The sequence below is a fragment of the Sus scrofa genome, chromosome 1, assembly GCF_000003025.6.
Source record: "Sus scrofa isolate TJ Tabasco breed Duroc chromosome 1, Sscrofa11.1, whole genome shotgun sequence".
Lineage (NCBI taxonomy): Eukaryota > Metazoa > Chordata > Mammalia > Artiodactyla > Suidae > Sus > Sus scrofa.
In genome coordinates this window covers 39,228,356-39,242,190 of record NC_010443.5, presented here as the reverse complement: position 1 = coordinate 39,242,190, position 13,835 = coordinate 39,228,356, and the positions used below count along the sequence as shown (strand labels likewise).

General features: G+C 36.1%; 1 protein-coding gene across 2 annotated transcripts in view; it reads right to left on the bottom strand.

Moving 5' to 3' along the window:
- The window catches only part of TRDN (triadin), a 386,702-nt gene that overhangs the window by 325,055 nt on the left and 47,812 nt on the right, over positions 1-13,835 (bottom strand). The window lies entirely within an intron of this gene.

Below are 13,835 nucleotides of genomic sequence, written 5' to 3'. Positions count from 1 at the left end.
TTGACTGTACAAGGAAATGACTGTCACTTTTCTAATCTACATTTGAATAGTCATAGTGTAGCTCCAATCCTTGCCATTCAACATCTGAGGCATGGGCATTTTCCCTCTGATTTTTTTCTGTTTTCTCAATTGAAATTTTCCCATACTCATTTTTACGATTAACTAGCATCAGTCTTTTTAAAATGTGCATTTGTATGGAACCCTAATGAAATGAACACAAGCATCTTTAGTTAAAATTGTGTAACTATTTTAATATTAAATAGTTTCAAAATATGTCTCTAAGTTGTCCTTTGCTATTCCTCAACTGTTATTATTTGAGGCAGTAAGGAATATTACAGAATACAAATAAATGTACACTTCACCTCTCTTTCTCAGTATGACCCCAATCAACCAGTTTTTTGCTGGCAAAATTATGTTGCAGATGTTTAAGCCTGGAATATTTCCAGCTAGCTGGAGCTAGACCCATGTCAAATAAAGGGCATTTTATATTCCATAATAAAAATCACAAACAACTTTTGGCTTCCTTTATTCATGAAAAGCATTTACATAGAAATTGACAAGCATGGTGTGGATGTTATTATATTAATTGAAAAATTAATTTTCTATCTTCTTAAAAAAGCATAAAATATAAATGCAATAAAAACGTTACATGTACTAATAAGGAGTGATAAAGCAAGTTTTCAGTAGATTTATACATTTCTATAGATCTGTTTCCAAGCTAATATTCAGGAGTTAATTTCCTGGTAGCATAAGAACAGTCAAAATATCACAGTACTCCATTTAGATGACCTGGATCATGATGTTATAAACTTAGTGGACCAGTGAAGAAGAAAGATATAAGATTCAAGGTTAATACAGCAATTAGCACATACTATGTAATAAACAAGTATTTCATCAAGCCAAGATTTGGTTTTGGAAACTCTTAGCTATTTACATATTCTCTTTAGCTATCCTATTGTTCAGTGTTGGCTGAAGAAATAATTTTAAAGTTACTTTCACCACTCTAAAATATAGCACGTAGGGCCATGAATTACTTGCTTACTACATCGTATAAAAATAACAAACCATTTCAGATTGGCTAGAATACTCCCTCACTGTTAAAATAAAATGGAATAGTTTAATCACTGGGTTTCTATTGTATAACTGGTAGAAACTATGTATATTCAAATGATATTTAAAATTGGAAATCATGTAGTCAATTCATCTTTTTGAAATATGCCTATTCATCTTTCTGAAACATTGAAATATGCCTAAAGTCATGAAGAATAAGTTAAAATAATACTAACTACAATTTATCTAACAATTACTATGAGACATTCAAAATTCCAAGTGTTTTTGTATATATTAACTCATACAATGGTCACAGAACCAAATGAAGACGTTTTATACTATTATTTTCTACAGAGAATGAACCTGAGGCACAGAGAAGCAATGTTTCCAAGGTTAATGGCTACTAATTGGAGTCAGGACTCTAACCCCGTACTCTAGCCCCCAGAGCCTGCATTCAACCACTTAATTCTGGTCTTGAAGTCTGTATGTTCTATTGTTATTACTGTTGTATGATGTTCCTTGTTTGTTTGCTATCCATGCTAGGCAAGTAACTCCTGTTAAGATCACAAGAATTTTATTGAACAGTATGGGTCAGGCAGTAAGCAGTTAACAAGAATATTAAGATAAATAAGACAATCCTTACCTTTGAGATACTTAAGTTCCAATCAGAGAAATATGTTGAAAAAGTGAATCCTAACCCTATCAAAAATCATCATAGACTATAAAAACTACCATGCTCATTACTTAGCATTCAGAGTATAAAAAACACTACTACCTTTTCCTTTATTGATTCATTCATTCTTCCACCTCAACATTCATTCAAATATTTATTGAGCTTACAATACTAAACACTCCTAAGCACTAGAAAAATCTAGTATATAAAAGGGACAAAGCCATTTTCCTTACAAACCTAACAGATCAGTGGAGAAGAGACAGTAAATAAATAATCACACTCAATTAAATACATACAGCTTTGCAATAAGTGCTATGAGTAAAGAGTAAATAATATAATAGGGAATCAGGATAGAGTGACTTGATTTTCATTGAAAGTTCAGAAAAAGTTTCTTTAAGGAAGTGAATTTAAGCACAGCACTAAAAGATGTTTGATAGCTGGAACCTCAAATAGTGGGATATAACATATGGCATGATTTATAATTGTATCCATCTAGATACATCTATAACATAAAGTCTCACTTACTAAAGTTCAAATGAGTGGTATAAAGCATTGGCAGCAAACTTCTGGATTTTCTGAGCTTGAAATCCGCCACCAGCAAAAACTTGGGGTCTGACATCAAAGAGCCAATTTTTTTTTTTTTTTTGTCTTTTTAGGGTCGCACCCATGGCATACGGAGGTTCCCAGGCTAGGGGTCTAATTGGAGCTGCAGCAGCAGGCCTACGCCAGAGCTACAGCAATGCCAGATCCAAACCGCGTCTGCAGCCTACACCACAGCTTACAGCAACGCTGGATCCTTAACCCACTGAGCAAGGCCAGGGATCGAACCCCCAACCTCATGGTTCCTAGTAGGATTCATTTCCGCTGCGAACTCCAGAGCCAACTTTTTGTTTTGTAAGAAAATATCATTTAAAAACTGTAACAGAAATAATATCTGGCATTATTATTATTTTAAAAGAGAATTTTAAGACCAAAGTGTAGGAACAAGAGAACTGGATATGTATTTAAAGTGTATAAATTTTTCTTCAGCTATTTATTTTTCATTTCATGAAGAATCAACAAATATTGACCATCATACTATAAAAACTTCTGCTTCCTTGAGGTGTTTATAAGCAGAGTGGAGTTCTGTAATGAAATGTATTCTTTTACATGTAGTAACCAAGAGGACCAAACAGGCCTGCGACATTGAACAGAAAATGTGGAATTTGAGATAAGATTGAATCAGAATAAGAAACACACTAAATGTCAACTATTCTTGAAAACTCAGTACAAGTGAGAAATGATAGTCTAAAATGTTACATTTAGTGTCCCCATCTTCTAAGTCTCCTAAAATGTAATAAAATTTATATATATGCAGTCACACAGGCATTTTCTATACACACACACAGACACACATATACATATAAGTGTACACATATACATAATCATCAAATGTTAAATTTATACATTCTGATTGACTTTGGGTCTTTTCTGCATCATTTTACTCCACTAAACTCATACTCTGACAAACAGTGCACCTGCTTTACCGGGCTAAGTGCCAGGGGAAAAAAATCAGGGAAATTAATTTTCAAGAGGAGTAGATAAATGGCACACCTCATTAGAAAATCTATTTAAAAGGCACATCAGGAGATGTCTGCAAGACTTTCATAAGAAATTGATGCTTCCCACCATCATGTTCTTGCTGGCTCTCTTCTCAGATTACTGATCTTACTTCCTGGTAATAAGATTCAAATTCAAGTTACATTTAATGAATGCCTCCTATGTGCCAAGTAGGTATGTTTTACACAGATTATCTTCTCTAATTCTTACAAAATTGTTTTGAAATAAGTATAGTTTGTGGAATGCTTGCAAAAAATACTAGATGTGCTTTGAGGCCCCCTGATAAAGTCATATAACAATTTTCCCTTCTTATGGATGAGGATGCTAATAAATTATGACCCTTGTTCTTAGGTAAGAAAAGCCACAAATTACTATAATTTACTCCTGTATACTCTGACCTAGAGGAAAATCATTAACATCTACTAATGCCTAAGTTTGTAGTCATTTTTTTAGAAATCTTATTTTATTTGCATTTTTTATTTATAGAGAAAGTTGTCCCTTGGTTAATAAGGCTAAGAAATTTGTAAGGAATGGCAACCAGAGCCCATGAATTCTGATCCTAAAAGAGTCTTTAGATCATCAGGACACACCTCTATTACTTGAAAGGACGTCATGACTGAGTCTGAAAAAGCTTGGGGGCAGCTTTTGCAACCCCCTAGGCTCAGTTACTGAGAAAGTAACACTGCCCTGCCCCCCATCCCAACATGGGGTTTCTGAAGACATTCATCACCCGGGAAAAAAACTAAAGGTACAATAGATAATATCCAGGTGATCAGACACCTTGGTTTGTACTTGTTGTCCTGAGGTGAATATTAATAGCTCTCCATTTCACTCTTACAAGTGTCCTATTTTGGATGATAAATTAGACACTCATTTCATAGGGGTGGCTTTGTGTGCTGTCAAATCATTGAACTGGAACTTCACTTCCCACAATTCCCTTATATGTATGGTCTAGGTAACAGCTGGATTCACAAGAAATTTGCACAAGCTTTGGAAGGGGAAACAGAAGTATTAGCCATTGTTTGGTTTCTGAAGGTTGAGGCGGGGCAGGTGCTGCAGTCTCTTACACTTGTTATTATGAATATGCTGGCTGACCTTGACGTTTGAAATCAGCCGGCTGCATCTCTTCCAGTTCCCGCTGGACCTCCTCCTTCAACATCTACAAACCTGGCCAGGTGCTTGTGTGCTCCCAATGTGGAAGGCACCAGTGACTCACCCACATCATTGTAATCTGAGGTGATGAGAGTCAAACAAGGGTTCCAGTTTGTCTTTAGTCTTCCCTATTCTATTCCCATCTGCCCTTTTCAGGGATGGGGTTCAGGACCTGTTGCCCTCAAATATGGCACGTTGGCATATTGAATATTTTCAGCTAAGGAATTGGAGAAATAGCATGCACAAGAACTTTCTGACCTTCCCCTCATATGAAAGGGGTCCTCCCTATGCCCCGAGGAAAGAGAAAGGAATGTCCTTATCCCTATATGCCCAGAAGAATCTGAATAAACAGGACTTACTGTGCTCCCCAGTTTGCTGCACTTAGCGCAAACCCTTTTTTATTCTGTCAGTTTTTCACCCCTTTCATCTTTTCATCAAACCTAGTATAAAATTGCTCAGTTTTAACTGCTTCTTAAGGTCTTCACTTCCTTATGAAGGCCCCTGTTTCATATAAAATGTATATTAAATAAATCTAAATCCTTTCCTCTTGTTAATTTGCCTTTTGTTACAGGAGGCCAAGCCAAAACTTAGAAAGGTAGAGGAAAAGATATTTTTCTTCTCTGCATCGTATTCAACTCCCCTTACTTCTGACCCAGTGTCAGATAAATTGCAACAGCCTTCCCTAGACTGCTTAATCAGCTCTCATGCAGGCATAGGTCATATAAAATAAATTCCCTTTTTAACACCAATCATGGTTACTCTACTCTGATGAAACTCTGACAGATAGACCATAAAATTGTTTGAATAGCATTTGGACATTATACTTAGTGAGAAATGGAGGGTAGGTGAAATCTCTTTTCTAGTATCTGATTTTTGTGGCCTCAAATTTGTCTTCTTTGAAAAGATAAAGCAAAACCACAAATTTTGCATTCAGAAACCAAGGTGCCATCCCCATTTCACGGATGAGAAAATGTAAGTTCAGAGTCAAGTTAACTTGCAGGTTACAGACCTGTAGAGTGAATCCAAGTCTTCTGAAATAAGTACATATTAAAAACCAATCTATATGTGCCTCACAGGTAGATTCTATACAGATAAATCAGATCAAAATCAGATAACAGAGAATCATGAAGATTGCCCAAAGGAGAATCAGTCTTCTCAATCCAACACAGTAGTACTTGCTTATGAAAACAGATTTTCATTTATCTGTAAAGACTTTTTAATATCTTGGAAGAATTTATCTACTTTTCCCAAGTACCAGGGAGTAATTTATATCCCAAGGACAGTTGCCCTATCTGGCCTTCAGAACTATTTCTAGCATGATTTCTTCCACAACTAGCCTTATTTCTTAAATATTAACAATACATATTTTAGAGACTATTATGTAGTATAAAAGACTTATCATGGAAATAATATTAATGACTAGTAAATGTTGGAAATGTATCAATTAAAAATAACATTAGACATTAGACCTGCTCTATAGCACAGAGAACTCTACCCAGTAGTTTGCGATAATCTATGTGGGAAAAGATTCTGAGAGAGAATGGATATGTATATATGTATGACTGGGTCACTTTGTTGTATGGCAGAAATTATCACAACCTTGTAAATTAACTATACATCAATAAAATTTTTAAAAAATAACATTAGAAACACAAGAGCATCATTCACATTTTGAAACTCTTACTGAAGGAAACATTTTTTGGGGGGTGAAGAAAAGAAAACAAAATTAAAAAGCCAGGCTAAAATGTAATAAATGGAAAAAAGAAATCAGAATTTTAATATAAGTGGATATGTACCATCCAACCAACAGTTAACACTGAGTTACAGTTTTTATACTATAATTTTACAAAGTGAACTTACACTCTTTTGGTTCTAGAAACTGATCATTCAAATTTTAATTAACAAAAAGTATTTGAATTTCTTGTTTAAAGAATTTATATATATGTCCTTTAGAATTTCAGCTTTGAGATTTTTTTAAAACTTCAAATCCATTGGAGAATATTTATCTTCCTCGATATAACCTCAAGATGCCAGCCATCCAAATGCACCATCTTTCTCTTTGCGCCCACTGTAATTACAATCTCTTTTTGTCAACTAGAGTACGGTTCTTCCTTAGATCTTATCACTTTTCTGAAGATGCATAACTTAACAATATAATTTTCTGAGTAAAACATATGGTAACTAGTACCACACTGGCCCCGAGTGATTCCACCTGCTGGTATTCACACCATTGTGTAGTCTCTTCCAACACTGAGTAGGACTGACCTGTGTGTCCAAAAGGATTTTGCAGAAATGACAGTGTGTGATTTATAAGTCTAGGTCATAAGGGGCATTGTGGCTTCTGTTTTGCTCTTTCTTGGATCACTCAGTCTAGGGGATGCCAGTTGCTATGTCATGAGGACACACTAGCATTAACTTGACAGCCAGATGAGTGAGACATCTTGCCAATGCTTCTACAACCCCAGAAAGAAATTTCCAGCTATCTGCAGCCCAAACCAAGGCCTTCCTTGCAACGTCAAGATGCACCCTAAGCGAGAACCACGTACTTAAGCCATTCTTAAATCTGTGACCCACAAAAATGGTGTGCAGTGATAGATGTTCATTATTTTTTAAACCTCTTACTTTTAAGGTAAATTGTTATACAACAATAGATGACCATTACAAAATACGACAAATTTCATCTTGAAAACATTTTTATTCTAATTGTATAAAATATAATTATTAATTTTTAAAGTGGATCAAAACTGCTTGACTGGATGAAATAAAAATTGTTATGATAAATACTTGTTCCTGAACAATGTAAGAAATTGTTTCAAAACCAAAATATCAGCATTATTCATTACTTTAAGCAATATATATCAGAAAACCTGCTATGTGACAGGGACTCAAGTACTGAGACGAATAAGAGAGTTTCTTCCTTGAATAAGTTTAAGTTTCTGAGTGAGATAGACAAGTAAACAGTTACTTATAATACAATGTGTTAACTGCTGATAATACAGATACCCATAAGGTACTAAGAAAATGAAAGCATGGTAAAGCAAACTTTTCTTAGGAAATCTGAAAATGTTTCGCAAAAAAGGGATAAATTCATCTTTCAAGAAAATTGAGGAATGAATCTCCTACTAGTGATGTTAAAATTTTTATAGTACCCGTGGTAAACCAGGTTCTGTTCTAAAAATTTCAAGTATATTCCCTTACATAGTAATCTTAACAATCTTATTACATAGATTATCTCCAGTGTATATAGATAATGAAAGTGAGGCAAAGAGAGGCTAAGTGACTTTTCTGATATTGCAACAGCTAGAAAGCTGTAAGATCCAGATTTAATGAAATAGCGAGGAAATTCAGCACCAAAGTTCACATTCCTCCACTTTCTGCAATACTGGAGCAGGGAGTGAGGGAAGAATGGTACGAGCAGAGGTGAGAAGGAATGGCAGTGTATATTTTCCTAGGGAAAGAAAACAGAGAGCAATAGGAAGTATGGCTGGAAAATGGGGTGCATGCACTGAATTACAAGATGAAAATAAAGGGCTAAGCCAAGGACTTGTATTTCATGCCAAGGAATTTGTACTTGGCAAAAATACTTGATGAAATTTATGTTTGATGAAGATACCTTGGGAGCAGTGTTAAAAGGGAGAGACTGGATGAAGGAGACAAGAAGAAATTGCATTAACCCCCTCAAAAGAGAATCAAGGTCTAAAGTATAGTAATGGAGACCCATGGTAATAAAAGGAAGGGGCAAATTTATGAGGCATATGAGAGTTGGCTTGCATAGCGTTTGGTAACTGATCAGGTGCCCAGCAGATTTAAATGATGACTTGCAGGTTTCCTTTTACAGGGAATGGGTAGATAGTTAGGTCATTAATAAATATAGAGAAATGGAGGATTCTTCACCAAGAAGATGTACTTAACAAATACTTCTTGAAGGAAGAAATCAAGTAGTAGTAATACTGAGGTTATTATTTCCGTCTCAGATGAAATGCCAGTAACATAGGCATTATCCATAGCACCTAATTACAGTGGTTCAAGGAAGCTCTACTGTGGACTTTAAGTGTATCTTATATTTAAATAAATCTAATCTGAAAGCCTAATCATAGGTAGATATTCATTTTATAAAATAATTAAAAACAAATTCAACAGTGATTTCTGCAGTGCACTTTTTTTTTTTTTTTTTTTTTTTTTTTTTTGTCTTTTTAGCTATTTCTTGGGCTGCTCCCGCGGCATATGGAGGTTCCCAGGCTAGGGGTCTAATCAGAGCTGTAGCCACCGGCCTACACCAGAGCCACAGCAATGCGGGATCCGAGCCGCGTCTGCAACCTACACCACAGCTCACAGCAACACCAGATCCTTAACTCACTGAGCAAGGCCAGTGATCGAACCCGCAACCTCATGGTTCCTAGTCAGATTCGCTAACCACCGAGCCACGACGGGAACTCCTGTAGTGCACTTATTAAATTATTAAGTATACAAATATGAGATTTACATCCAATTCGTAAAATACATATAGCATAAAGATTGAAGAACTATATTTTATGACCATACGTGGTCCTAAAATTTAAATGAATGAAATTCTAAAAAAGGAAAGAACAGATGAAATATCACAGTCAATACAGGCTCAATGGAAGTGAAATCTCCTAGAGAAACCAATGGTTTTTAACTTAAAATTCTAGGTCTTATTTTATATTATGGAAATTTCAATTGTATATTCTTTCTTTTTAATTTTTTTAAATTGTTATTTCCCCAATACAATTTTTTTTCTACTGTACAGCATGGTGACCCAGTTACACATACAGGTATACATTCTTTTTTAATCCCATTATCATGCTCCATCATAAGTGACTAGACATAGTTCTTAGTGCTACACAGCAGGATCTTATTGCTAATCCATCCAAAAGCAATAGTTTGCAACAATTAACCCCAAGCTCCCAATCCATCTTACACCCTCCCCTCCCTTGTGGGGTGTGGAGAAAAGGGAACCCTCCTGCATTGTTGGTGGGAATGTAAGTTGGTACAACCACTATGGAGAACAGTATGGAGTTACCTTAGAAAACTATACATAGAACTATCAATCGTATATTCTTTTAAGAGCCTGCATTACATAGTACACCAAAACTAGTGCCTATTTAAAGCAGAAATCTATGGCTGTGGATGAACAGCCCTTTTGCTTTTGTTGACATCATGGGACTTATCTGTGTACCTGTTAGATGTGCTCACTTTAGCCCAGCTACAATGGTACAGGGGCAGAGTCATCTCAACCACACCTCCATGTCAATAAAACCAAATGACACAGTTTTGTGTTATTTATACATATTTTTCTTTTAACATTGACATCTTCTGGCACATATAGTAGACACTTGATAAATAATTGTTGCATGAGTAAAAGGTCATAATGAGAAGAAGAGGATCCCTCATTATATAGAATGCAACTTACAGTATTTATTGTTTCCAGGTCCTACTGATTCTATTCCTACTGAAGAAAAACAGGAAGATTGGGAGATGGGCAGTGCAAATATGAAGAAGCACATCAAGAGGTTCATGACATATTTTGATTATGATGCACAGTCATAAGCTAAACTCATTCATCTATTCCTTTAATACTTATTGAGCACTCAACTGATTCCTTCCCTCAAGGAACTCATAATAGTCAATAGAGCATGTCAGATGTGGAAACAGATAAACATAATTTCAAAAATACAAAAAGACCTTGAACAAAGAGATGAACAATGCACTCAGAAATTGAAGAGGCTATAAAGAAAATCTAAATTCCTCACTTGTTTTATTTCTATTTTATTCCAAATCCATAAGAACAGTGAAGATACAGTATCTCATTACAAATAATTACTGGCCAGTGAAGATACAGTATTTCATTACAAATAATTACTGGAAAATCCTTTTAACACTTTATTTTCAGCAACACAAAATAGGATATTTTGAAAATGGTGGCATAGAAGGACTGCAGCTCACTTTCCCTCACAAAAGCATCAAAATTACAACAACCTGCTGAAAAACCTTCAACAAAATAAACTGGAAAACTATCAAAAAGTTATCCTGCTCAGCACAAAGAGAAACCACATTGAGAAGGTAGGAGGGTCAATTACGTGATATAAGCAATCCCATACCCACAGGGTGGGCGATCCCCAGACAGGAGAGTGACTGTATCGCAGAGGCTCGCCCACAGGAGTGAGAATTCTAAGCCTCATGTCGTGTTCCCATGCCTGGGGATCTGGCATTGGGAGGAGGAGCCCCCAGAACATTTGGCATTGAGGGCCAGCAGGGCTTGTGCACAGGAGCTCCATGGGACTGGGAGTATGGAGACTCCACTCTTGAAAGGCACACATAGGCTTTCACGTGCACTGAGTCCCAGGGCAAAGCAGAGACTATATAGAAATCTGGGTCAGACTGTCTGTGTTTCTTGGAGGATCTCCTGGGAAAACAGGCAGTGACTTTTCGTGGGGAAGGACAATGGAGGCAAATAGCATATGATATCACATATCTGGAATCTAATATATGGCACAAATGAACCTATCTACAGAAAAAAAAATGGAAAAACCTATCTACAGAAAAAAAAAAAAACATGGACATGGAAACAGACTTGTGATTGCAAAGAGGGAGGGGAAGGGAATGGGATGGACTGGGAGTTGGGGTTAGTAGATGCAAACTATTGCATTTGGAGTGGATAAGCAATGAGATTCTGCTGTATAGCACAGGGAACTATATATAATCATTTATGATGGAACACAATGGAGGATAATGTGAGAAAAAGAATGTATGTTTATGTATTACTGGGTCACTTTGCTGTACAGCAGAAATTGACAGAACACTGTAAATTAACTATGATTTAAAAAATAAGAAACAGAGCAGAAATCAATGAAATAGAAACAAAGAACCATAGAAAAGATCAATGAAACTAAAATCTAGTTCTTTGAAAAAAATCAACAAAATTGATAATTGATAAATCCTTAGGTGGATTCATCAAGGAAAAAGGTAAGGCCAAATTAATAAGAAACCTATCTAAAGAGACAAAAAAAAAAAGACCCATATTCTGAAAACTATAAGATGGGGATGAAAGAAATTAAAGATGATACAAACAGATGCAAAGATAACATGTTCTTAGATTGGAAGAATCAATATTTGCAAAATTACTACACTACCCAAAGTAATTTATAGATTCAGTGCAATCCCTATCACCAATGGCATTTTTTCACAGAATTCGAACAAAATAGTTTAAAGTTTGTTTGGAAGCACAAAAGATCTAGAATAGCCAAAGAAATCCTGAGAAAGAAAAATGGAGCTGGAGGAATCAGGCTTCCGGACTTCAGACTGTACTACAAAGCTACAGTCATCAAAAAAGTACAAAAACAGAAATACAGATCAGGGGAACAGGATAGAAAGCCCAGAATTAAACCAATGCACCTACATTCAACTAAGGAGGCAAGAAAATACAATGGAGAAAAGACCGTCTCTTCAATAAGTGGTGCTGGGAAAACTAGACAGCCACATGGAAAAGAATGAAATTAAAACACTCCCTAACACCATACACAAAATAAACTCAAAATGGATTAAAGACCTAAATGTAAGACCAGATACTATAAAACTTGTTGTGGAGAACATAGGCTGAAACCTCTCTGATATTAACAACAGCAAAATCTTCTCAGATCCACCTCTTAGAGTAATGACAGTCAAAACAAACATAAACAAATGGGACCCAATTAAACTTGAAAGTTTTTTCACAGCAAAGGAAACCCTAAACAAAATGAAGAGACAACCCACAGAGTAGGAGAAAATCTTTGCAAATGAATTGACTGACAAGGGATTAATCTCCAAAATTTATAAACACTTCCTACTGCTCAATACCAAAAAAACAAACAACCCCGTCAAAAAATGGGCAAAGATATAAACAGACAATTCTCCAAAGAAAACATGCAGATGGCCAAAAAACACATGAAAAGATGTTCAACATCACTCATTATTAGAAAGATGCAAATCAAAACCACTATGAGTTACCACTTATACCGACCAGAATGGCCATCATCAAAAAGTCTACAAACAGTAAGTGCTGGAGAGGGTGTGGAGAAAAAGGAATCCTATTTCACTGTTGGTGGGAATATAAATTGGGGTACAACCACTGAGGAAAACAGTATGGAGATTCCTGAGAAAACTAAAAATAGAATTACCATTTGATCCAGCAATCCCACTCCTGGGCATATATCTAGATAAAACCTCCCTTGAAAAAAATGCATGCAGTCCAATTTTCATTGCAGCACTATATACAATAGCCAAGACACAGAAGTAACATAAATGTTCATGGTCAGAGGAGTGGCCAAAGAAGATGTGGTACATAAACACAATGGAATAAAAAGCCATACTCAGCCATAAAAAGGAATGAAATAATGGCATTTGCAGCAACATGGACCTAGAAATTATCACATTAAACGATAGTGAAGTTAGACAGTGAGACACAAACATCATATGCTATCACTTATATGTGGAATCTAAAAAACAGACACAATGAACTTATTTGCAGAACAGAAACTGACTCACAGACTGAAAAACTTATGGTTATCAAAGGAGACAGGTTGATGGTGAGGGATGGGCTGGGGGATTGGGATGGAAATGTTGCAAAATTAGGTTGTGATGAAGGTAGTATAACTATAAATATAATCAAATTCATTGAACTGAACAACAACAAAAAGAAAGCAATGCAGTCTGGATATCAGGAGAACAAAAAAATTTTTTTTTCTTTTTTAGCCACCCCACAACATATGCAGTTCCTGGGCCAGGGATCAGATCCGAGTTGCAGCTGTGACCTATGCTGCAGCTGTGGCAATGCCTGACTCTTAACCCACTGTGCAGAGCCAGGGATAAAATCTGCATCCCAGCACTGCAGAGATGCTGTTGATCTGTTGCACCACAGTGGGAACTCCCAAAAGAGGATGTTAATTGGTGGCAAAGAAAATGTTTGGAAAGGAAGCTTGGAGCCAGGTGGTAGAGCGACTTAAAAGTACACAATTTTCATTCATCCGAAAGTGTTTTGTTTGATATGGTTTGGTTTTAAATTGCCAAGTGTGAAACCTACAAATTACCCTCTTTAATGGCTGATAAAGTCCCTATTCCCAAACCAAATATTCACCAAGCTCTGGAATCATTATCTTCATGGAACTGCAACATTCAGCTTTTGTGCAGCTCTTCAAATAGGGAAATCAGTTGCACCTGAAGTCAATGAGAACAAGAGACAAAGACTAGAAGGGAAGTTGAGGATGGGAAATAGACTTCAGTGACCCCAAAGAATGTTTATGAGACGCTTTGTTTATGTGCCGGGTGAAGAGAAACAAAGCCAGAGCTAGGGAGAACACTGTTTCCT